A 22,982-nucleotide genomic window follows, 5' to 3' on the forward strand; every position below is an offset into this window, starting at 1 on the left:
AGGTTGTGGCTGTTTAACATGTGTTATAAGCAGGTCTTCCTTGTCCCACATTCTACCAAGTATCTCAAATTTGGCTCCTACCTGGCTCCTATAATCTAGTCCCTTTTCTATCTTTCATGGTGTGGCAAACTTTCTATAGTCCTGGCTACTGATTGGTAAATGTATAATTGCTTAAATCATTTTAATTGGGCCCTGATTCAAGGACCTGTTATGGATATATTTTTCCTTTAATTAGAATTTTTACAGACAAGACTTTGATAGTCTATATTTCATCCAGAACTTATTTTTTAAATTTGGATTTTTTTAAAGATTTTTTTTAAATTTCTCTTGCCAATTGATTCATATACCTCATAGCTCAGCCATGCATCCCTAAGTGATCCCTATGTTTTTCAACACCCTCTTCAGGGGGGAAGGTATTATTATTATTATTTTAAATTGCAAATTTAAAATTCTTTTTGAGAGTAATTTTAAGTTAGAGTAATTATTCCTTGATTTCTAATGATTCTTAATAAATCTCTTAAAATATATTATTATTGAGATTTAATTTTAACTTTTATAATTTTTAATGAATTTGTCAACTGTCAATTCTAAAATCATGCTTAAAGTTATCTTAACAAATCTGTCCTCCAGAATTCATTGTACTGATCCTTTTGGAGATAATAGAATTAAGAATAATTGGGATTTCATTGGCATAATTCTCTTAATCACAGGATATCCTTTTAAGTATTTAAGTCATTTTGGTTCCAAGGCAGAAGAACAGTAAGGGCTAAACAATGGAGATTAAGTGACTTGCCCAGGGTCACACAGTTGGGAAGTGTCTGAGGTCAGATTTGAACCTAGGACCTCCCATCTCTAGGCCTAGCTCTTAATCCACTGAGTCACCCAGCTGATCCTTAATTTATTATTTTTAAAAGTATTTAAGATAGGAGCTAAGGGGTAGCAAATAACTGGAAACAGAGTAGATGCCCATCATTTGGGGAATGGCTAAAGAAATTTTAATATATAAATGGAATGAAATATTACTGTTATACAAAATCATGAATGTGATCAATATAGAGAATCATAGGAAAATCTACATAAACAGATGCAAAATGAAGTTAAGAGAACCAGAAAAACAATATAAATGAAATATGTGACTACAATGGTGTAAATGAAAGTACAGTATAACAACTGAAACAAAATTAAAATAACCAAGTTTATTCTAAAAGAAAAGATATAAAATGACAATTCCATCCCAATACACATTCTCTCCCTCCCTCCCTCCCTCCCTCCTTCTCCCTTCCCCCCCCTCCTCTCTTTTGCGATGGCTCTTCAGAAAGTGGTGGAAGGAAGGATACAATGGGAAATTAAAAGAGTGGTCTACTGGAGTCAGCCTACTATAAATAAAGCTGATTATTAAATTTTCTTTGTGACCATTTATACCTAAGTGATGTAAAAACAAAAGAAGTAAATAAAATTGATTAAAAAAAACTACTAGGGGCTGACAGGGGACTCAGTGAATGGAAAGCTGGATCTAAAGAAAGGTCCTGGGTTCAAATCTGCACTTAGATACTTCCTACTTGTGTGACCCTGGGCAAGACATTTAACTCCAATTGCCTAGTCCTTACCACTCTGATATTTTGGAACTGATAGTATCAATTCTAAGACAGAAGGTAAGGGCTTTTAAAAAAGAAGTCTGAATTTTTTCTTTTTCTTTTATGGGGTTTTTACAGTACCTTATTGTAACTTTTGGGTTAAGTATGCATTTCTAAGTTGTGACCCTTACATTAATTTCTAACTGTCATTGTGTTCTTCTGGGAGATTGAAACAAACATTTGAATATAAAGAAGTTTGCAGAATTTCTGAATAAACATTTTGCATTTCACTTCAACTCAATATTGTCTAAATAGTTTCTTCCAGAGCCATGTCTATTTGAAAGCCAGGTCTGCATTTGGACCCATCCTTTTGCCATTGATTTGATCTTCTCTTCCCAGAAGTGCTGTAATAGATATGGAAAGATCACTTTACAACAGATTAAGGACTGTCACCCAGACTAGGCAAAGAAATACAAAACAGAAGAGGCAGATAGGATTTTCAGATCCAGTCTTTAGCTCCCACATGCTCACAGTCACCCTTCAGTCAAATATTCAGGAAGGCAGCCTTTCCCCCATCCTTTATGGGAGAGTTACTTGCCACAGTGAGTCCCAGACAGCTTAAATTAAGAGAGTTAGCGAATTTTTTTTTTCTCCTTTTCAAACTGAAAAAGTTCTCTAACTCCCTGCTATTGCTACAAAATAGGGGAAGGACCAAGGGACAACCTAACTTAGCATTTGCTGCAAAATCCCAAGAGTCAGTGATAAATTCAGCATTAATCGTGAACAACCCCAGAGTCCTTGGAAAATGCCAGGAATTACTTCTACTGGCTCATTTCCAACACATGCTCTGTGGAGTTTAACTTCTACTCTTAAAGAACTCTCACTTACAGATGCAAAGTGAAGTGAACAGAACCAAGATAACCCTGTAACCGCAATATTATAATAATGATTAATTTTGAAAGTCTTAGCTACTCTGATCAAGGGTGATCCAAGACAATTCCAAAGGATTCTAGAAATGCCATCCACAATAGAGAACCTATGAACTCTGAGTGTAGATTAAAGAATCCTTTTTTACTTTGTGTTTCTTGTTTGTGTGTGTGTTTTCTTTTGCAACATAGCTAATATGGAAATATATTTTATATTGCTGAATATATGTGTATATTTATTTGCTATATATTTTAGTCAATATCACATTACTTGCCGTCTCAAGAAGTAAAGGAGTATACCTGGAAGAAAGGAGAAAATCTGGAACTCAAAATTTTTTTAAATGAGTGTTAAATTTTTTTTACAGTAATTAGGAAATATTTGAGCAAATATATGTATATATACATACACATATAGATTACATATATATTTAAAACCTTCCCTTGAACTTGTCTCCTCCTCAAGATTTGTCTTTCTTCCATTTCTTTGCCAGACTCCTAGAAAAAACAATCTACATCCATTGCCTTCACTTCTTCACCCCCACTAACTTATCCCTTGCAAGATGGTTTTTGATCTCACCACTCAACTGAAAACTCTTTCTCCAAGGTTACCAGAAATAGCTTACTTTCTAAATCTAATGGCTTTTTCTCCATCTTCATCCTTGACCACTCTGCATACTGCTGACTATGTCTTCTTCCTGAGCCTGTTCTCCTTCTCTGGCTTTTGTGATAAAGTTCTCTCCTGGTTCTCTTCCGACCTGTCTGGCTGTCCCTTCTCAGTCTCCTTTATAGAGACAATACTCATCTCTAGATCTCATGTATTCTTAGTGTAGATGCTCCCCAAAACTAACTCTGTCTGATTCTTCCTATAATATGACAGTTCCTTCTACCCTCCACTTTTCCCCTAATTCTGTCCAAGTTCATGTTGATTATTTATCTGGAACTATCTATTCATCCATTTCATCCTCTGCCATCCCTTTTTCCTTTTCCCTTCAATCTTTCCCAGCATCAGGATCTTTTGCAATGAATCCTGTCTTCTTATTATGTGGCCAGAATATTTAAGCTTCAGCTTCAGTATTTGACCTTCCAGTTAAGAATCTGAATTAATTTCTTTAAGAATTGACTGATTCGATCTCTTTGCTGCACAAGGGACTCTCAAAAGTGTTCAAAAGCATGGATTCTGCAGTGCTCAGCTTTCCTTATAGACCAACAGTCATACATTGCTACTGGAAAAACCATTTACTCCACAGACCTTTGTTGGCAAGGTGATGTCTGCTTTTTAGACAGCACCCAGATTTGCCATAGCTTTCCTGACAAGAAGTGTCTTTTAATTTCATGACTATAGTCACTGTCTGCAATGATCCTGGGTCCAAGATCATATGTGGATTTAGTTATCATCTCTCTTATTTCCATCTACTATCTCTAGAACTCAAGTCTTATATTGACTACTGGACAATACCACTCACCATGTCTAAAACAGAAATGATTACCTTTCCCTCTCCTCTAAACTTCCTACTTCCTGTTGAGTACATAGTCATCCTTCCAAGTTAGAAAATCTTGGAGTCATCCTCAAATCCTTTCCTTTTCTAAGCCCTCTCTCCAACTAGCTAGATGCCAATTCTATTTCTTCTATCTCCACATTTCTTGTGTCCGTTCTCTTCTCTCCATTCCTATAGCTACAACCCAACTTTCCTTTCAGTCTTTCCTTTCACTAATCCATCCTCCATTAGCTGTCAAGATAATTTTCCTAAGGTACTAGTCAATCTCCTGGTTAAAAACATTTGGTGAGTCTCCATTGCCTGCAGGAAAAAAAAAAACAAATTCTTCACATCGGCGTTGAAGGGCCACCATAGTCTGACTCCCACCTAACTTAAACAGCCTTATTTCTTACCACTTCTTTTCATGAACTCTACATTCCATTGGACTTAAAACTATTTCCCAAGTTTAACACTCCCATCTCAGGGATGAAATATCCTCTCCTCCCATTTCTCACTCAGCTGTACTTATTTTATACTTCTTGGACTTTTCCATCATGATCCCAATAACTTCATCTTTGGGAAATTTTATTATCCTGCAACAGCCAATCAGTATTGGTACTCCGTCAGCCCCTTTGACTTGGAGCTGTGAACTTCTCAGCCTCCAATTAAGGAAGACACACAAAATAAACCTGGCCTTGCTTATTTTGTACTTTGACTTTCTACCCTACTTCCTCAAGGTACTGTTAAGGGTCTACAAGTTTCTAATAGCTTTTGTGTTATTTATAATTGCTTTAAAAGATGAAGATTATGGAATGGTGATATATGCCTACTTTACAGTGTTCTGGACCAAAAAGATCAACGTGCCTACACTTTTCCTTTATCATATATGAGTCCCATCCTGATGTACATTTCAAAAGATTAACAGTGTATTTCTTGTGCAGGGTAGAAATTTCCTGTATTACCTAATTCTAAGAGACTACTCTCCTCCTTTCTCTTGAAACACTACATAAGTCTGTACCCTCCTTCTCTAGGGGGGGAACCTTGGGGGTTACCTGGCCCTCTTCCCCAGACATGTGTTTGAATTTTCCCAAAGCAAATAAACATCTTTGCTGCAGAGCTGTATTTTGGTTTTAAGGTTGACTGTGCCTTCCCAACCTCCCTGCCACTCCTTCCAGCTTTCTTTTGTTTAATCTTTCAGTATTAGAGTGTAAGCTCTTTGAGGGAAAAGACTATCTTTCTTTTTCATGCAGATTGGTATCTCCAGTGCCTAACAGTGCCTGGCCATACCCTTGTCTTCCTTCAGAGTTCAACACAGGTGCTACCTATTTCATGAAGTTTTTCCTGATTCCCCCTCTTCCCAGTTGCTCATGTTCTCTACTCCTCATTTTTTTTCCTATTCTCTCTCTCCATACATATGTGTGCATACATACATATATATGCACATGCATATATATGTGGGCACATATTTACATATATTTATTTCATTTTTGTCTCTAACACCAGCACCTAGCACAGTATTTGGCACTTAACAAATGATTATTGGTTTCAATGATTCTTTGAATTATTTGAAGTACCAATGACAATATTTATCATTTCTAGTTCCTAATTAATATTCAGGCAGAAAATGGCATTATTTTCTTTCTTTTTAGGAATAATATTTTTTAACATTTATTTTTTTAAGTTTTAAGTTTCAAATCCTATCCTTCCTTCCATCCTCTTCCATATGCTTCTACTCTCCCCACCCTCAGAGAGTAATCAATCTGATATAGATTTTACATGCTCAATCATGCAAAACATTTTTCCATACTAGTCATTTTGTGGAAAAGATTTCAGACAAACAACAACAAAAAAAAAGAAAGTAAAACATAATAAGTTTTGGTCTGCATTCAGATTCAGTTCTTTCTCTGAAGGCAGGTGACATTTTTCATCGTGAATCTCTGAAGTTGTCTTGAATCACTGTATTGCTGAGAATAACTAGTTCATTCACAGTTGTTTATCAAAAAATATTGCGGTTACTGTGTGCAATGTTCTGGTTCTGTCACCTCACTTTGTATCAGTTCATGTAAGTCCTTCCAGGTTTTTCTGAAATTATCCTGCTTATCATTTCTAATAGTACAATAGTATTCCATCAAATATCACAGCTTGTTCATCCATTCTCTAATTGATGGACAATCTCCTAATTTCCAATTCTTTGCTACTACAAAAAGAGCTGCAATAAATATTTTTGTACAAATAGGTCCTCCCCCTCCCTTTTTAAAATCTGTTTGGGATGCAAATCTAGTAGAAGTAATGCTGGATCCAAGGGTATACAGTTTTAGAACCCTTTAGTCATAGTTCCAAATTGTTCTCCCCAAAATGGCTGGATCAAATCACAACTCCACCAACAGTGCATTAGTGTAACAGATGCTTTTTCTAAAAATCACTCCTTATATTTCTCTTGGTAAGCCCTGGAAAATGATGTAAAAGTAATAACTGAAACCAAAGATGGTTGAGGATGTGATATAGCTTTAACATTAGAAGAGGGCCAAATTTTTCTTATGATTCTCATGCCAGTCTTTTAGAATATAAGTAACCAATATGATGCATATACTTTTAAAGTACCCATAGATTATTTTTTTCATTGAAGGCATTTGCTTAATAGGCTACATCTCTTTTATCTGTTACAAATGAAAATTAAAGTTGTAGTGTCAATAGACTCATCAGCACAATTCTACAATTTTGTCGATTCAACTCATCAAAAAGTAAATTACTTTCTAATGCAAATTGTTAGGCTAGGCAATGAGAGGTAGAAAGAGTTTGATTCCCAACTCTTCTAGGTGACCTTGGGCAAGTTCTTTAAATTTTTGTAGGCTCAGTTTGCTTTTTCATTTGTAAAGTGATCAAGATGGAATATAAAGAAACGTGGAAGATATCATGTGAAATAATGCAAAGACAGGAAAGCAAAACTAGGAGAGTAATTACTAAAGGGAAATGTTCATAAGAATAAATGGACAAAGAAATCTGGTAGGGAATTGGTGTTACTTAAAAGTTGTTTTTGACATTTTGTGTAGTTAAATAAACTTTTGTTTTGTTTTGTTGTGGTGTTTTTCAGTTTTGTCTGACTCTTTGTGATCCCTTTTAGGAGTTTTCCAGTTTTTTAAAATACTTTTTTCTGCATGGTTACATGATTCCTGTTGATTCCCTCCACTCTTCCCTCCCCCTTTCCAGAGCTGACAAGCAACTTGTAGGAGTTTTCTCAGCAAAGAAACTAGTATGGTTGCCTTTTCCTTTTACAGCTCATTTTACAGATGAGGAAACTGGCAAACAGAATTAAGTGAGTTGCCCAGGGTTACACAGCTAGTAAATGTCTGAGGTCAAATTTGAACTTATCTTCCTAACTATAGATTTTATCCACTGCAGATTCAGTTTGGCTGTTTTAATGTTCAAGATTCAATTTTTTTTAATAAATGGCATTTGAAAAATCGAAGCTGTTGCCTGGGGTGTGGCTGCTGCTGCATGCTATCAACTACTAGGAACCACAAGTGAGAGCTGGGTGACAGGTGAGGGTCAGAGGCTGGAGAGCTGCCCTAGGAGGGCACGACAAGCCCTCCATACCAAAGATATTACTCCTCCCTGAGCACCCCATACACCCCATATATACATATATATATATATATGGGAAATTAGATCTTTGCCAAAAAATTTTGTTTTAAAATCTTTTCCTCAGTTTGTTGCTTTCCTTCTAATTTCAGTTGCATTGGTTTTGTTTGTATAAAAACTTTTAAATTTAATATAATCAAAATTATTCATTTTATATCTTTTAATGTTCTCTATCTCTTGCTTGGTCTTAAATTCCTTCATTTCCAATAAATCTAACAGGTATACTGTTTTATGTTCACCTAATTTATATATGATTTCTCTCTCTCTCTCTCTCTCTCTCTCTCTCTCTATATATATATATATATATATATATATATATATATATATACATATATATATATGTCATTTACCCATTTCAAATTTATTTTGGTATAGGGTATGAGATATTGATCTAAACCTAATTTTTCCCATACTGTTTTCCAACTTTCCCAGAAGTTTTTGTCAAATAGTGAGTTCTTTTTCCGAAACCGGAAAGCTGGCTAAACCTTATGAGGGTAGACATCGGGTCGTCGACCCCTGGTGAACCAGGGCTTTGCTCACCCAGCATGTGAAGACTGCTTCGGCGGAACAGGCAGAAGAAACCAATAAGAATGTTCAATGGCTGAGATGGAGACGCAGCAAAGCACTGTGGAGTGCTTAGGGCGTGTTGGAGCACAAAGGACAACATGGCCATCCAATGCAGCTGAGGCAGTCTCCAGGTGTAACGACTTTTCGTGTCATACCAGTAGAAGTGAAGGTGTATGGGGTGCTCAGGGAGGGGTAATATCTCTGGTATGGAGGGCTTGTCATGCCCTTCTAGGGCAGCTCTCCAGCCACTGACCCTCACCTGACACCCAGCTCTCACTTGTGGCTCCCAGTAGCTGCTAGCATGCAGCAGCGGCCACACCCTGGGCAACGGCTTCGACAGGCCATCTAAATCTTGTGAGGGTAGCCATCGGGTCGTCGACCCCTGATGAACCAGGGCTTTGCTCACCCAGCATGTGAAGACTGCTTCGGCGGAACAGATGGAAGAAACCAATAAGAAGGTTCAACGGCTGAGATGGCGACGCAGCAAAGCACTGTGGAGTGCTTAGGGCATGATGGAGCACAAAAGACAACATGGCCATCCAATGCAGCTGAGGAAGTCTCCAGGTGTAACGACTTTTCGTGCCAATGGACCCAGGCTTCCAAAGCTGAGAGAGTGGGACTGTCTCTGTGCATCGACTTTTCCACTTAAATCTCCTTCATGCACAAGTGTCTTTGTGCACAAAAACACAAAAAGACAATAGTCATCCTTGGTTACCGAGAGACTACTACTACTACTATATATATGGCAGTAAGTCAAATTTACAAGAAATTAAGTCTTTCCCAATTGACAAATGGTCAAATGCTAAGAATAGATAGTTTCAGATGAAGAAATCAAAACTATCAATAATCACATGAAAAAGTATTCTAAATCCCTCCTGATTAGAGAAATGCAAATCAAAATAACTCTAAGGTACCACCTCATACCTAGCAGATTGGCCAATATGACAGTAAAGGAAAGTGATAAATGTGGCAAAGTTGGGACACTAATGCATTGTTGGTGGAATTGTGAATTGATTCAATCATTCTGGAAGACAAATTGGAATTATGCCCAAAGGGCTTTAAAATATGTCATGCCCTTTGATCCAGTTATACCACAACTGGGTTTGCACCTCAAAGAGAAAAAATAAATGTTTGTATAAAAATATTTATAGCTGTGCTTTTTGTGGTGGCAAAAAAAAATTGGAAAATGAGGGGGTATCATTTGATTGGGGAATGATTGAACAAATTGTGGTATATGATGATAATGGAATACTATTGTGCTGTAAGGAATGATGAACTGCTTGTTTTCTATGTGAACTGGAAAGACCTCCATGAACTGATGCAGAGTGAAATAAACAGAACCATGAGAGCATTGTACACAGAAGGTGAAATATTGTGAGACAATCAAATGTTTGTCAATCAAAAATTGCTACTAATAGCAATGCAATGATCAAGAACCACCTCATGGAACTTTTGAGAAAGTACGCTATCCACATCTAGAGAAAACTGTAGGAGTAGAAACACAAAAGAAAAACATATGATTCATCACTTGGTTAGATGGATATATTATTTGGTGTTGGATTTTTAAAAAAATTATTAGAAATATGGATAATATGGAAATAGGTTTTGAGTAATAAGATGTATAAACCAGTGGAATTGCTTGTCAGATCTGGGAGTGGGGTGGGAAAAGGGGAGGGAGAGAAAATGAATCCTGTAACCATGGAAAAATATTCTTAAAAATAAAATAAAGGAATGTGAAAAAGTAAAAGAAAAAAGAAACTGAGTCATTTCAGAGTCAATTCAAAAGCAAGCTTTTGGAACACTGGCTATATTGAATAGTCAAGAAGAGAAGCAAATGTAAGAATGTGGGAGGGGGTGTATTAAAGTTACATGACTAGCAAGTGTTGCTATAGTAGAAGAATAATCAATCCACTGTGGGAGACTGGAAGAAATGTGCTGAAGGCAGCTCAAAGGGGGCAAATTATTATTTTTTTAGTGTGAACATTTATTTACATGTTGGAAGTCAACAAAGTTCAAATCAGGGCTTGATTATTTTTGTTGATTATTTGAGAAAAAAAATGCAGATTAAATTTAAAACTCTGTTGTAGCTACATTTTCCTGTCCTGACCAGCACACTCCTGGACTAGGGCTTTTAGCTATCCCAGGGCTTCTTTCTCCTCTTTGACAATAAGTTGAAAATGATGGCCTTTTCTCCAAATAATGTTATTAAACACACAAAATAAAATACATAAGATTGCAAAGGAAATCAATTATATTGAAATAAAGATGTAATTTTTCCCACTGAAGTTTCATATGTGAAGATACAACACCATGAATCATGCTCCAAATTCAAGTAAACTAATTATCTCCTTAAGAAGTTCTTTAGGTGTTTATTTCTTTGTCTTAGTGATACTGAAAGGCTTGGGCTAAGGTTTGAGCAGGGAATGGGTATGAAAGTTCCTGAGGATTTGTTTCCAGTCGGCTCTATTGACTGCAGGTGAAGCAGAGTACTTTTACTATGTCCTTGTAAAGTCTGTTCTTTTAATTCCTAAATGGTAAAGTAGCTTTTAAATGGATTTTAAACTTTGAAGCAGCTGGACATAAAGAGAAAGAAGAGGAATTTCGTTCTGGACGTGTTGGACACCACATTTCATCATAACCTTATGGAAAGATTCTTCCCTGAGATTGGCCTAATCCAGAAGGCCATTGGTCACAGATCTGGTCGATCTTGGAGTTATCTTCTCCTTTGACAATTGTCCTGAAAGAGAAGCAATCAAAGGTCTGTTGCCCCAGAAACTCTGCCTTGTGACCTAGAATCATGATTAACCTAGCCTGTTTTAGGCAAGATTTCCCAAGTACCATCTTGAGGCATTTGGGAACTTTGCCTTCCTTCAAGATGCTTATCTTAGGGCAGATTTTTAATAACCCTGTTCCAGAAAGAATCTAAGGGTGCGAGTGATCCCATTTTCTTAGCTAGTAATAGTAACTCTTGGGATCTTTAAGCAGGGCATGACAGGAGAGTAAGCTGGCTGAATCTTGCCTAATAAACATAGTCAATTTTACACAAAAGAAGGTGACCAGTGTTTAATGAGAACTTTCCAAGAAATTTCTAGCTTAGTTCTATCTCTAACTCAAACCTACAAACCAACAAAAATGACTTCTAACCATTGATGATATAATTCTTAACAATAACTTTAAGGACACAGACATAAGCTTTCCTACAAATGTCAGATTAGATTAATTCACTTGTTCCCTATTGAATCTAGACAGGAAACCTTACAAGGATTCCAGCTCTGAAACTAGGTAAGAGAGAAGAAAGAGGTCCATTTGTCCTTTTGCTTGTCAAAAGAGATTTCTTCAAAGAGCTGAGGAAGCTAGTTGTTTCCTACTTCCAGTTTTCTATGATGATCTCAAAAGAGAGCAGAATTTCCATATCAAGTCAAGTCAAAAAGCATTTATTAAATACCTACTATATGCCAGGCACTGTGCTAACCACTGATGTTCTGCATGTTCTTGATTCTTTCCCTGAATCTTTCTGGTCTTTTGAGTCAGACTTATATAAGCTTCTCTTCAGGCTCTGTGAAGGATGGAGACACTACTCTATGCCTCAGAGGCTTTAGGACAGATCTCAAGGTGGCTACAAATAAGGTCTACTCTTATGTACAAATTAAATGTGTAATGTTGAGAAGATTCCAGTCTTTTAACAGAAAGCGAGATCTTCAGGCCATTCTGGCTGACCTATGTCCTCCTCCTTTTCCCAGACCAACTGTTCTGATGAGAAGTATGTGGGGGAGAGGTTTTATAATGTCATTTCCCCCATCAGCCCCTTTCCAAGTCCTTAGACAGTTGTAACAAGCTGCCAATCCATAAAAATGATGTTGTCTAAGACAGCTAAGCTGGCAAGATCCTAAAAGAAAATTCATCCTGTCTCAATTGCTTACATTTACATGTGCCCCATAAATAGCTACCAGGGCTTTTAATTTTAAAAATTCCTGACTATAGCCTTGAGTCTAACCCTTTACATACTTAACATTCCAAAAACCCTAAAATGGAAAGTGGCAGACAACAAGGGAGTCCATCCATTCCAAACACAATTACACTAAAAAAGAAAAGAAAAATTCCTTTAGGAAGGAGAGTTGGGATAGAATGAAAGAATTTAAGAAGTGGCTAAAAAACCAGGAAAAGCTTGGTGAGAGCTCAAAGCTTGTTCCTCAGTCAGTGGTAAGTGCCCAGCAGTAGACTAAGCTTTGCCCTTTGAAATTTGGATTTGTCTTTGTGGTAGACCTAATATCTCACCTAGTCAAAGTGAAAAAGAAAACTACCTCCAAAAGGAGATAGTTTAATGGAAAGAACCTAGAGAGATTGGAAATGGGTTAGGGGGAAAAAACCCAACTAGGAACCTCCCAGAATCATTGAAACACAACCCTTGCAATTATTAAACAAACAAGTTTATTGATGGTAGGAAATGATGGATAAGGTCCTAAATCTACACAGCTATAGCTCCTCCCATCTTTCTATGCTCCCCTTCACAGGGTTTGCTCTTCTGGTCTTCCAAAGCCCTTCTTATTCACTCCCTGATGTTATCAAAAAGCTATCTGACTACCTATATACTATAGATTGTCTTTAAAAGGCGGAGGATGTAGGACTCCCAGATGTTCTGATTTCTTACCCAAAGCCTGGGGTTGGCTTTCTAGGTAAACCCAAAGTCTCAGGTGACAAAACCCTTGGGTTTACCTTAACCAAGTTGTTTCTGACAGATTGATCTCCATACTTCAGGGAAAAGCATGTCTCCTCCAAGGCAGTTCTTCAACCCAGGAATTTCCTAATCTTTCCACAAGATTAGTCTTTTCCCAGGGGATGCCAGAGCAAAGATCCTCCTTACCAGCTCAGAGGAAAGCCAGATCAAGAGAGACCCTTAAACCCAGTAAACTCCCAAGATCCTCCTCTCCTTCCAGAATCTTCTCCCAGGGTGTGTGTATAAATTGTCCTCCTTTCCTCTTAAAGACAATCTGTGCATTTTTCTCTATCCCTTATCACTTATCCTTACAAAAGTGTTCGCCTTTTCTGACTTAGATTGACTTGCTCCAGGCTTATGGGTTAGATGTGGTCCTGAGAGCATACTAAACAGATGTATTTTATAGGTCTTCTAATCCATTGATGAAACATGAGGTTATCTGCAGCATTTTCTCCTCCTGATGAGAGTGAGGACATGAAATGTGCCACACTGGTGTGCCAGGCTTTGAAGGTTTCAAATGGCCTACAGAGTCAGCTTTGTGTGCTGTGATAAATCTTGCTGCCACAGGGTAGGGCAGGCATAAGAGAGGAAGCAATAAGGCAGAGATGGAAAGTGTTCTTTAGTGCTTATCTCTTATCTTGTCTGAATGGAGGCAATAATGAAACTTTTGTCATGAAAGTGGGTGAATGGACGCTGTCCTGCAGGTTGCAGGCTTTCCCTGCACAGCCACAATTTTCAGAAATGTTCAACTTAGCCAAATAATTGAGACATAACTGGTATATATTCTGCTGCATTATTGGAGAATGGAGGAAAGATTGGAAAGGGGCAAAAAAAAAACAACCACCCTAACAGGCCACCGAAGCGCTGATGATTTAAAAAATAATTACGGAATTATCCTGGCTCTCAGCTCACTTTAAAGTAAGATTGAAATTGTCAGGGTTCAAATGTCAATTCAATTGCCAGAGGACTGACAGTTACCAGTTTAGCAGGGAAACGCTGATGAGTGACATATTCCATTACTTTTTTATCCTGCTCCCTCCCCGAAATGAAACCTCCAGTCTTAATCACTGCCTGTCATTTAGCATTCCAAAAATGTGTGCAAGACAGTTCACATTTATATTACTATCAGGTCTCAGTGTTGGAAACTTTTTTTGGGGGGGGAACCAAGTCACATTAATGGCTTCTAAATAATTGGAGTTTGGACCTAGTGCCATGAAAAATTCCTTTCAAGATTTATAGATTTATTTACATTTGAGATACATAGCTCATTCACTCAATTTAAGGAAAAGAAAAGAAAAAATCCAGAGGATGCTGGAGTTTATATGCAGTAGTATAACAGTAACAGGAAATCTGAGTTTTCTTTATGCTGTCATTATGGGAGTAGATGCAATAGAGATGCTTAGAGACATTCCTAAATGTGGCATGGGGATATTCATCTAATGATTAGGGCCCTAATGAGCATGTGGGAAAAGAAATGGAAGGCACCAAGCATTTATTTAGCATCTAAACACTTCACAAATATTATCTCGTGTTATAACCATCTCCATGTAATAGTTGAGGAAATGGGGGCAGTGTGGGTTTAAGTGACTTACCAAAAGTCACATAGTAAGTGTCTGAGACAGCATTTTAACTCAAGTCTTCCTAACTCCAAGCCCAGAGCTTTATCCCCCATGCCACCTCAGCCCCTAGTAGCAAACAAACAAATGCAAAAAAGACAATAGAATACTGTGTCAAACTATTAAGGAGGCACTGTTGCATGAAGCAGTGGCTCTCAAACTTTTCAGGGCCCTTTTAAAATCTTAAAATTTATTGCAGACCCAAAAGAGTAGTTTGTTTGTCTTTTTATTTGTTTTTTTTTTTATCAATCTTTAACTTTTTGAAGTTAAAACTGATAAATGTTAAAACATTTATATATTCATTTAAAAGCAATTATAAAATTATTCCATCTTAACATAAATTAAATTTTAATGAAAACAACTATATTTTCTAAAATAAAACAACTTAATGAGAAGAAGGACATTGTTTTCCATATTTTTGCAAATCTCTTTAATGTTTGGCTTAATAGAAGATAGCTGGGCTCTCGCCTTTTTTTTTTAAAGACCTCTACTTTCTTGGAGAAATTCCATGGAGACTGGAACAACCTCCAGGAACTGATGCAAAGTGAGAGGAGCAGAACCAGAAAAACATTGTACACGGAGACTGAAACACTGTGGTACAATCCAATGTAATGGACTTCTCCATTAGTGGCAATGCAATGATCCTAAACAACTTGGAGGAATCTACGAGAAAAACCACTATCCACATCCAGAGGAAACACTGTGGGAGTAGAAACAATGAAGGAAAACAACTGCTTGAATACATGGGTCAAAGGGATATGGTTGGGGATGTAGACTCTAAATGAACATCCTAGTGCAAACAACATCATGGAAATAGGCTCTGATCAAGGACACAAGTAATACCCAATGAAATTGCCCGTTGGCTACAGGAAGAGTGGGTGGAGGGAAGGGAGGGAAATAATGTGATTCTTGTAACCAAGTTCTAAATTGACTAAATAAACTTATTCAAATGGAAAAAAAAAAAGACCTCTACTTTCTGTCTTAGAACTGATACTGAATATCCTTTCCAAGCCAAAAAAGATGTAAGGACTTGGCAACTAGGGTTAAGTGACTTACCCAAGGTCATACATCTAGGAAGTATCTGAGGCCAAATTTTTCCTATTGGCAATTGTGTTCAATCTATTTCAATATGTTGTTTTGATTAAAGCATGTAAAGAAAATTCAGCCTCACACAGATATGTATTTGGAAAAGGAAAGAGAATTTTAGTAAATAATTATGTCTTAGTATTCTTATGAAACTAGTGACCTTGTTGACTCCTTGAAAAGATCTCGGGGATTCCATGAGGTGGCAGACAACACTTTTAAGAATTGATATTGTAAAGGAAAAAGCCTTGAGTTTTCTATGACGCTTGTTCTAATCAGCATTTAGCTGTGCAACCTGGAACAAGTTTTTTAATCACTCTGGGCCCCTCTGTAACTTTATCTCTGAAATAATGGGTATAGACATCTGATTTGCCCAAAATTCTGATTTTCTGAATACCATACAGCTTTGTTCAGTAAGCCTGGAACCAGCATGATTTTTCCCTTTCCTTGATGATGCTTTTTTTAAAAAACTGGTTCAAGATTTTAGTGTTTTACAGTTTGCAAAGAGCTTTCCTCACAATAGACTTCTGAAGTAGCTCCTGCTTGTATTATCTCTATATTAATCAATAGCTAACATTTATATAGTATGTTAAGGTTTACCAAACACTTTACAAATATTACCTAATCTGATTCTCATGAGAACCCTGGGAGGTAGGTGCTATTATTATCCACTTTTTCAAATGAATAAACTGAGGCACACTGAGGCTAAGGGATTTGCCTAGTGCCTAAAGCTACATTTCACAAAGCATATAATGAAAGCTCAGTTGGACTTACTCAAGAGCACATAACTAGTAGGTGGCAATGTCTCTGACACCCCAGTTAAAGATACCACAATTTTTAAAAAGATGGTTGTTCTAAAATAGTTAAGAGAATGGGGCAGCTAGTGGATAGAGAGCCCCAGACACTGCCTAACTGTATGACCCTGGGGAAGTCACTTAACCCCAATTGCCTGTAAAGGTAAAAATTAATGGTTGGATAATAATTTTATGAAATTATGTGGTTGCCAATACTTATTATCAGAAATTTATTTACAAAATAGAGGGGAAGCAATAAAGTAGAGAAATGTAAAAGAGATTAGAGAAAATACCTATACTAGTTCTCAACCAGGAGGGCTGGTGGTGAGTAACCACCACGGTCTTCTCCAAGATGGAAACTAGTTTCTTCAGAAACTAGGAAAGGAGTCAGCCCTTTTTACTCACCCAAGGAAGTAGTCCAGGAGTCAGTCTAAGTTGAAGCCGAGCTCCAAGCCCACAATTCAAGCCACAGTCTCTAGTGAAGCTCCTTCAAAGACTCTTCCTTGTCAGAAGACTATCTTTAGAAGGCAATCTCTTTGGACTATCTTCTCAAAGACAATCTGCTTCAAGCAGAAGGATTTCTTGGCTTTTATGGTGGCTCCTTTGTAAAAATAGACTCGAATCCAGGACTCCAATCCCCAGAATCCTTTGCTCCACTTCCCCAGAATGCTTTGTAATCACACTGAATTCTTGCCTGGGCAAGAACACAAATGATTATTTAAAGGAGTCCTCCCCCTACTGAGGGGTCTTTTGGACTTCCTTTTTGGAGCAGATGCGTCTCTTATATGATGTGAGATTATCTTGTCTAGGCCTCTCTGGCCTAGGCACGTGTTTTCTTTTTTTCTTTTTTTCTTTTAATTTTAAACATTATTTTATTTGGTCATTTCCAAACATTATTCACTGGAAACAAAGATCATTTTCTTTTCCTCCCCACCCCACCTCCCACCACCTTTCCCTCTCCCATAGCCGATGCACGATTCCACTGGTTATCACATGTATTCTTGACTCGAACCCATTTCCCTGTTGTTGGTATTTGCATTAGGCACGTATTTTCTTATCCTGTATTTTCTTTAATCCTTAATCTTTAATAAACCTCATAAAAATATAATACTCCTTGCAGAGAGAAACTAATTTCTACCTGCCTCAGTTTTCCTAAATTTTAATCTTTACACCTTGTCCCTTCCCCTCTTCACAGGGTCCAGTCACAGTTTCCAAATTGTCTAGCACTGCCCAGGGAGCCAGTGTCTGTGGGATCTACTTTTAATCTTCTGAAGCTTAAGTTCTCACATTCTGAAGGTTAAGTCCTCATCTATGGATGTGAATTTTCTAAAATTTACCTTCTGGAGAGGTTAATACTCATCCAGGCTGATTGAGTATAAATTCACTAAGTGGTTTGTGAGCTTCTCCACCTAGTTCAAGCTTGTGTTGATTCAATCAAAAGGTAGACAAAGGAGAGTTAATCCTGTCTTCACAATCTAGTGAGGTACTTAAGTTAGTGTTAACTCAGGATAGGCAAGAGAGTAAAGAATTCTCTTTCACAATTCCCCCTGTGATCCTTTAGGAGACTAGCCTCCCCAGTGGATCACTTTAAACTACAATAGTTAGAGATAAGAGGGAAATAAAAGAGATAGAGAGAGATAGAGATGCAGTGAGAGAGAGAGCAAACCAATGTTTGCTAGGTGCATTGACAATAAACCAATTAGGGGGCAATCCCCTGAGGCATACAAGTTTACATTCAAAACCAATCACAAAGTTCAATCAGTTATACTCCAAAGTTTATGCTGGATCTTCTGATTCTGTGGATGTTTCTTCAGGCATCTTCATGGTGCCTTCTTCAAACAATTAATCTTCTAGATTCAAAGAGTTATTGAGATCTCTTTCCTGAAATGTTTCTTTCTCAAAATATTTTTTTAGTTTTATGGCAATTATACAATTCCTATGACAATTATGCATTCCCCCCTGAGGAGGGTGTTGATCAACATTTAGATCAACTTGGGATGCATGGTTGAGTTATGGGGTATAGTCAAGTTTTCAATAGAAACTGCTCTCTTTACATGTGAGCAATGAATCCAAGAGTCCTTTCCTCCAATTTTTATAGCTGTTGGAGTGGCTAACAGTACTTGAAATGGACCTTCCCAGGAAGGCTGAGATACTCCAGTACACTAGAAGTTCTTTATGTATACCTTGTCTCTTGTGTTTAAATTATGAAGTTAAAAGTCTATAGGTCCTGCTTGTACTACAGCTCCAGATTCGTGGAGTTCACAAAATTTGTTCTGTAATTCTTGTATATATGTAGCAATAGAAGTATCTCCCCCTAATAATGATAAATATGCAGGAGAAGAAGGTTTAGCTTGTATAGGAGGGTGTCCAAAAAGCATCTCAAATGATGAGATGTGTAGATCTCCTCTAGGCCTGCTTTGTAGATAAAATAAAGCTAGAGGGAGAGCTTCCAGCCATTTTAGATGCATTTCAGTGCACAGTTAGCTAATCATAGTTTTGAACTCTCTGTTCATTCTTTCAACTTGGTCTGGGGATGATAGGGTACATGGAATTTGGGAATTATCCCAAAACAGGAATAAACCTGAGATAAAACTGAATTGGTAAAATGGCTTCCCCTGTCTGATCAATACATGTAGGCAGGCAAGTGAGGAATAATGCCAAGACAATTTTAGGGTTGTGACTTAAAATCTAGATTTAATTGGTCACCAGGGAAAATTCCAAATAAAATACCCAAGTCAGTCTGAAAATTTATGGTAATTTAATTAATATAGAGGGAAGGAATTTAAGGAGAAGGAGGGAAGAGGATATAGGATTCCTCCTGCCTGGCCTGTGACAAGGGGAGTTTAAAATTCCCGCCTCTAAGTCTCTGAAGAAGATTAGAGGCTCCTAAGGGGATAAAGTTGGAAAAGTAAAGGAGGAAACTCAGTCAGAAACTCACCACTGAACCAGAAAAATAGCTTGTAGCCACGCTAAAATGCTGGAAGGCTCAGAATGCTGCTCTCAGCTAACTCTCCTCCATCAATAAGGTGCCAGAGAGAGCAAAAATCCCAAATATATAGACGTTTCACCCTTGTGTCTCCTCCTCTAAATTTTCACGGCTACCAACCATATCAAAGGCTTTTCTCCAGGACTGCCCATACTTTTAGTTCTCATCTTCTTTGATTTGATTATATCTTTAGAGTTACTTAACACTTCTTTGTTAAGTTTAACTTTTGTGAGTTACTTGACCTTTTTGTGATTAATTTAACCTTTATAGTTACTTAACACCTTTTTGTATTAAGATCTAAAACAGACTTAGCTTAAAGTTCTAGCTTCACTATAAGGTGAGAACTAAGTACCTTCATTGTTCAATCAGGAGATTACAACTTTATCATTCCCTAAAGTACGGTCTAAGTAGGGTGGAGTAATTTAGAGTTCCCAAGACATTCCTGATTTTGTTAAACTAAGTATCTTCATTGTTACAAACAGGAAATAGCTAAATCCAATCTTCACAATAATCTCTTTTAAGAGTACCTTGGCAACAAAAGCTGATGTGGCTTGGGCAGTAGGAAATGTTTCTGGTCATCTGATTCACTATGACTGAACAAAAGTTATAATGTCCAGCCTTTGGAGTAGTTATGAAATCTATTTGCAGGTGTTCAAAAGGTGTGTAAGCCAGGGGGCACCCACCAAATGCTTTTCCACAAAAGGCATGTTGGTTTCATGCTTGGCAGGTGGGGTGGGCTGTACATACTTTGCGGGCTATTGTAGCTATATCAGGAGCTATCCATATTCTTTTAATAGAGTATATAATGCCCCAGGTGCTAAAGTGACCATGTTTATGTAGGGATTGGCTTATTTGATGATAAACATTTCTAGGGAGCAGGGGTTTTCCTTTAGATGACACCCATACACCATTTATCTGTTTAGCCATAAATTGTTGCTTCCATTTTTCCACTTGCTTTTCATTATAAGAAAATGATAAATCTGATTCATTATTTGTTGTTAAAGTTAAAATTAATTCAGGTCCTTCTATGGCTGCTAACTTTGCAGTGATATCTGCTCAATCATTTCCCCTAGAGATAGGGTCAGTTCCACCTGTATGGGCAGAGCAATGAACTATGGCTAGGGCTAGATGATGTATGAAGTAGAAATGTTCCTTACTCACTAATTGGGGAGTACAAAGGATTTTGTGGGAAAAGGTAGCATTTGAGTTTAGCTTTAAAGGATGTGCATAAATTGAACAGGCCAAGAAGGTGCTTTGAGTCAGACTTTATTTAGTCTAGTCTGGGTGTTTGGGTTTAAATCTGGCCTCAAACACTTCCTCACTCTGTGACCCTGAGCAAGTCACTTAACCCCCTTGCCTAACCTTTCCTGCTCTCCTGTCTTGGAATCAATACTTAGTATTAATTTTAAGACAGAAAGTAAGGTTTAAAGAGGGGTGGGGACTTATTTATGTCAACTGACCAGAGACTGAAAATCCTCCCCATCTGCACTCTCCCCATCCCAGCTTATCCTTTTTTGAAAAATATTAAGAATAACATCTTTAAATCAATTTTTACTAGAGCCAAATCATCTACTATACTCAAAACAGAGACTGTACCCAGATTGCCCTTAGCTCTAGTAAATCATGAAGTCTACATCTACAAGAAGGATGGGAACCAAAACATCAGAGCTAATGGCTGGGCTCCTGAACTGTTACTTGCGGTGCAGACCATAATGCCTATTTCTGGAATCAGAATGATGGCTTCTGGAAACTAACTCCAATGATCCTGAGGATTAATCATGCAGCCACCTTTATGAAATGGGCTCCACTGGAGAATAAATTTGCTGTAGGGAACAGAGCTTGACTGATTTCTCTGTACTACTTTCACTCTGAAAATGAATGGTGGGTGAGCAAACACATAAAAAAGCCAATTCATTCTACTGTCCTTAATAATGACTGGCATCCCAGTGATGTTTTGCTAGCTGCTGGATCTTGTGACTTCAAATGCAAAATTTTTTTTGCCTCAATTAAAAAAGTTTATGAAAAGCTAGCGATTATTCCAGTGAGTTTCAAGATGTGTTTTTGTCAGCTGATATGAGAGTCTGGTGGTACTAGAAGTGGTGCCTGGATCCATGAGGTCAATTTCTCTGCCAATGGAAAGAAACCGGCTTGCTTGGGTCAGCCATGATAGTATTGTAGCAGTTGCTGATACTTAAAAAACATGGTGATTTCTTAGCTGAAAACAGAGTTCCTCCCACTTATGAATATTGCCCGGTGTTGTTTAATTATGATGTTCGTAGTTCCTTGACCTTTGTCTTCAAATTGGACATTCCAACATCCAGTAGCACAACATCCCTGCCATGGAATGGCACAACTGAAGATCTCAATGTTGCTCCAGACATGCTCCACCAAAACAGCATCACTCACTGATACAACAGTTCTGGAGAGCAACTTGAAACCTCTGCCAAAGGACCATAAAACTATGTCTACTCTTTGACCGAGAAATACCAGTATGAGGACTACATCCCAGAGATCAGAAATAAGGGAAAAGGACCCAGTCGTACAAAAATAGTTTTAGCAGCTCTTTTTGTAGTGGCAAAGAATTGGAAACTGAATCCATCACTTGGGGAATGTCTGAACAAGTTGTGATATGCAATTGCAATGGAATATTATTGCACCACAAGAAATGACAAACAGGATGAATTCAGAAAAACCTGGATGTATATGAACTGATGCAAAGTGAAGTGAGGACAATATATACAGTAACAGAAGTGGTGTACCTTCATCAGCTGTGAAAGAATAGATTATTAAGAGCAAAGCAAGGCCCCAGGATAACTGAGGGACTAATGCTAAAATATGCTACCCACAGCCAAAGAAGGAACTTTTGGAATATGATTTCAGATTAAAGAATGTCATTTTTCACTTTATTTTCTTTAGGAGTTTTAAATTATATTTGTGCTGTGTGTCTTTTGTCACAGTATGGGGAATATGGAACTATGTATTGTACGAAAGCACTGGTATATCCTGTATCAAACCATTTACCACCTCAAGGGGAGAGAGGGAGAGAATCTAAATGACAAATGTCAGAAAACAATTGTCAAAAATTGTTTCTAAAAGTAATAAAAAAAAGTTAAAAAAAAGGGAAACACATTACCAAAAACAAAAAACAAAACAACCTAGTATCACTCAAGTGTCTATTTATGAAGTGGACAAGCAAGACTGCCACAAATTTTGCACCAGTGGCACTGATGGAGCAATGACAATTTGGGATTTCAAGACTTCAGAGTCTTGGATCCAGGGGCTACAAATCATGTGAAGCTATATTTTCATTGCCTAGTATTTAATATCCCTTGTATATGATTTGTTTTTTTTAAACATAATTGGAGAATATATAAGTTTTTTAAAAATCAGCAATGATATCTTTTTGATTGGCTTTTTCATTTTATTCTTAACTAAATGTTGCTTTCTAAATAGTTCATTGTGGGAAGTTATCACACAAAATTAAAGGATATTATCACAATAAGTATGTAAACCATCTGTTAAAAAAATTTGTTTAAATACAAGGGGAAAAATAAAACAAAGGAAATTTATAGCACTGTTTCAGATGGGTACAAAGGCCCTGCCTCTGA

General features: G+C 37.4%; 1 pseudogene; it reads left to right on the forward strand.

Moving 5' to 3' along the window:
* LOC100618586 (actin-related protein 2/3 complex subunit 1A-like) overlaps positions 1-21,795 on the forward strand; it is a 30,947-nt pseudogene extending 9,152 nt beyond the window's left edge.
* The last annotated feature ends 1,187 nt before the right edge of the window (positions 21,796-22,982 follow it).

Source organism: Monodelphis domestica, chromosome 3, assembly GCF_027887165.1.
Source record: "Monodelphis domestica isolate mMonDom1 chromosome 3, mMonDom1.pri, whole genome shotgun sequence".
Taxonomy (NCBI): Eukaryota; Metazoa; Chordata; class Mammalia; order Didelphimorphia; family Didelphidae; genus Monodelphis; species Monodelphis domestica.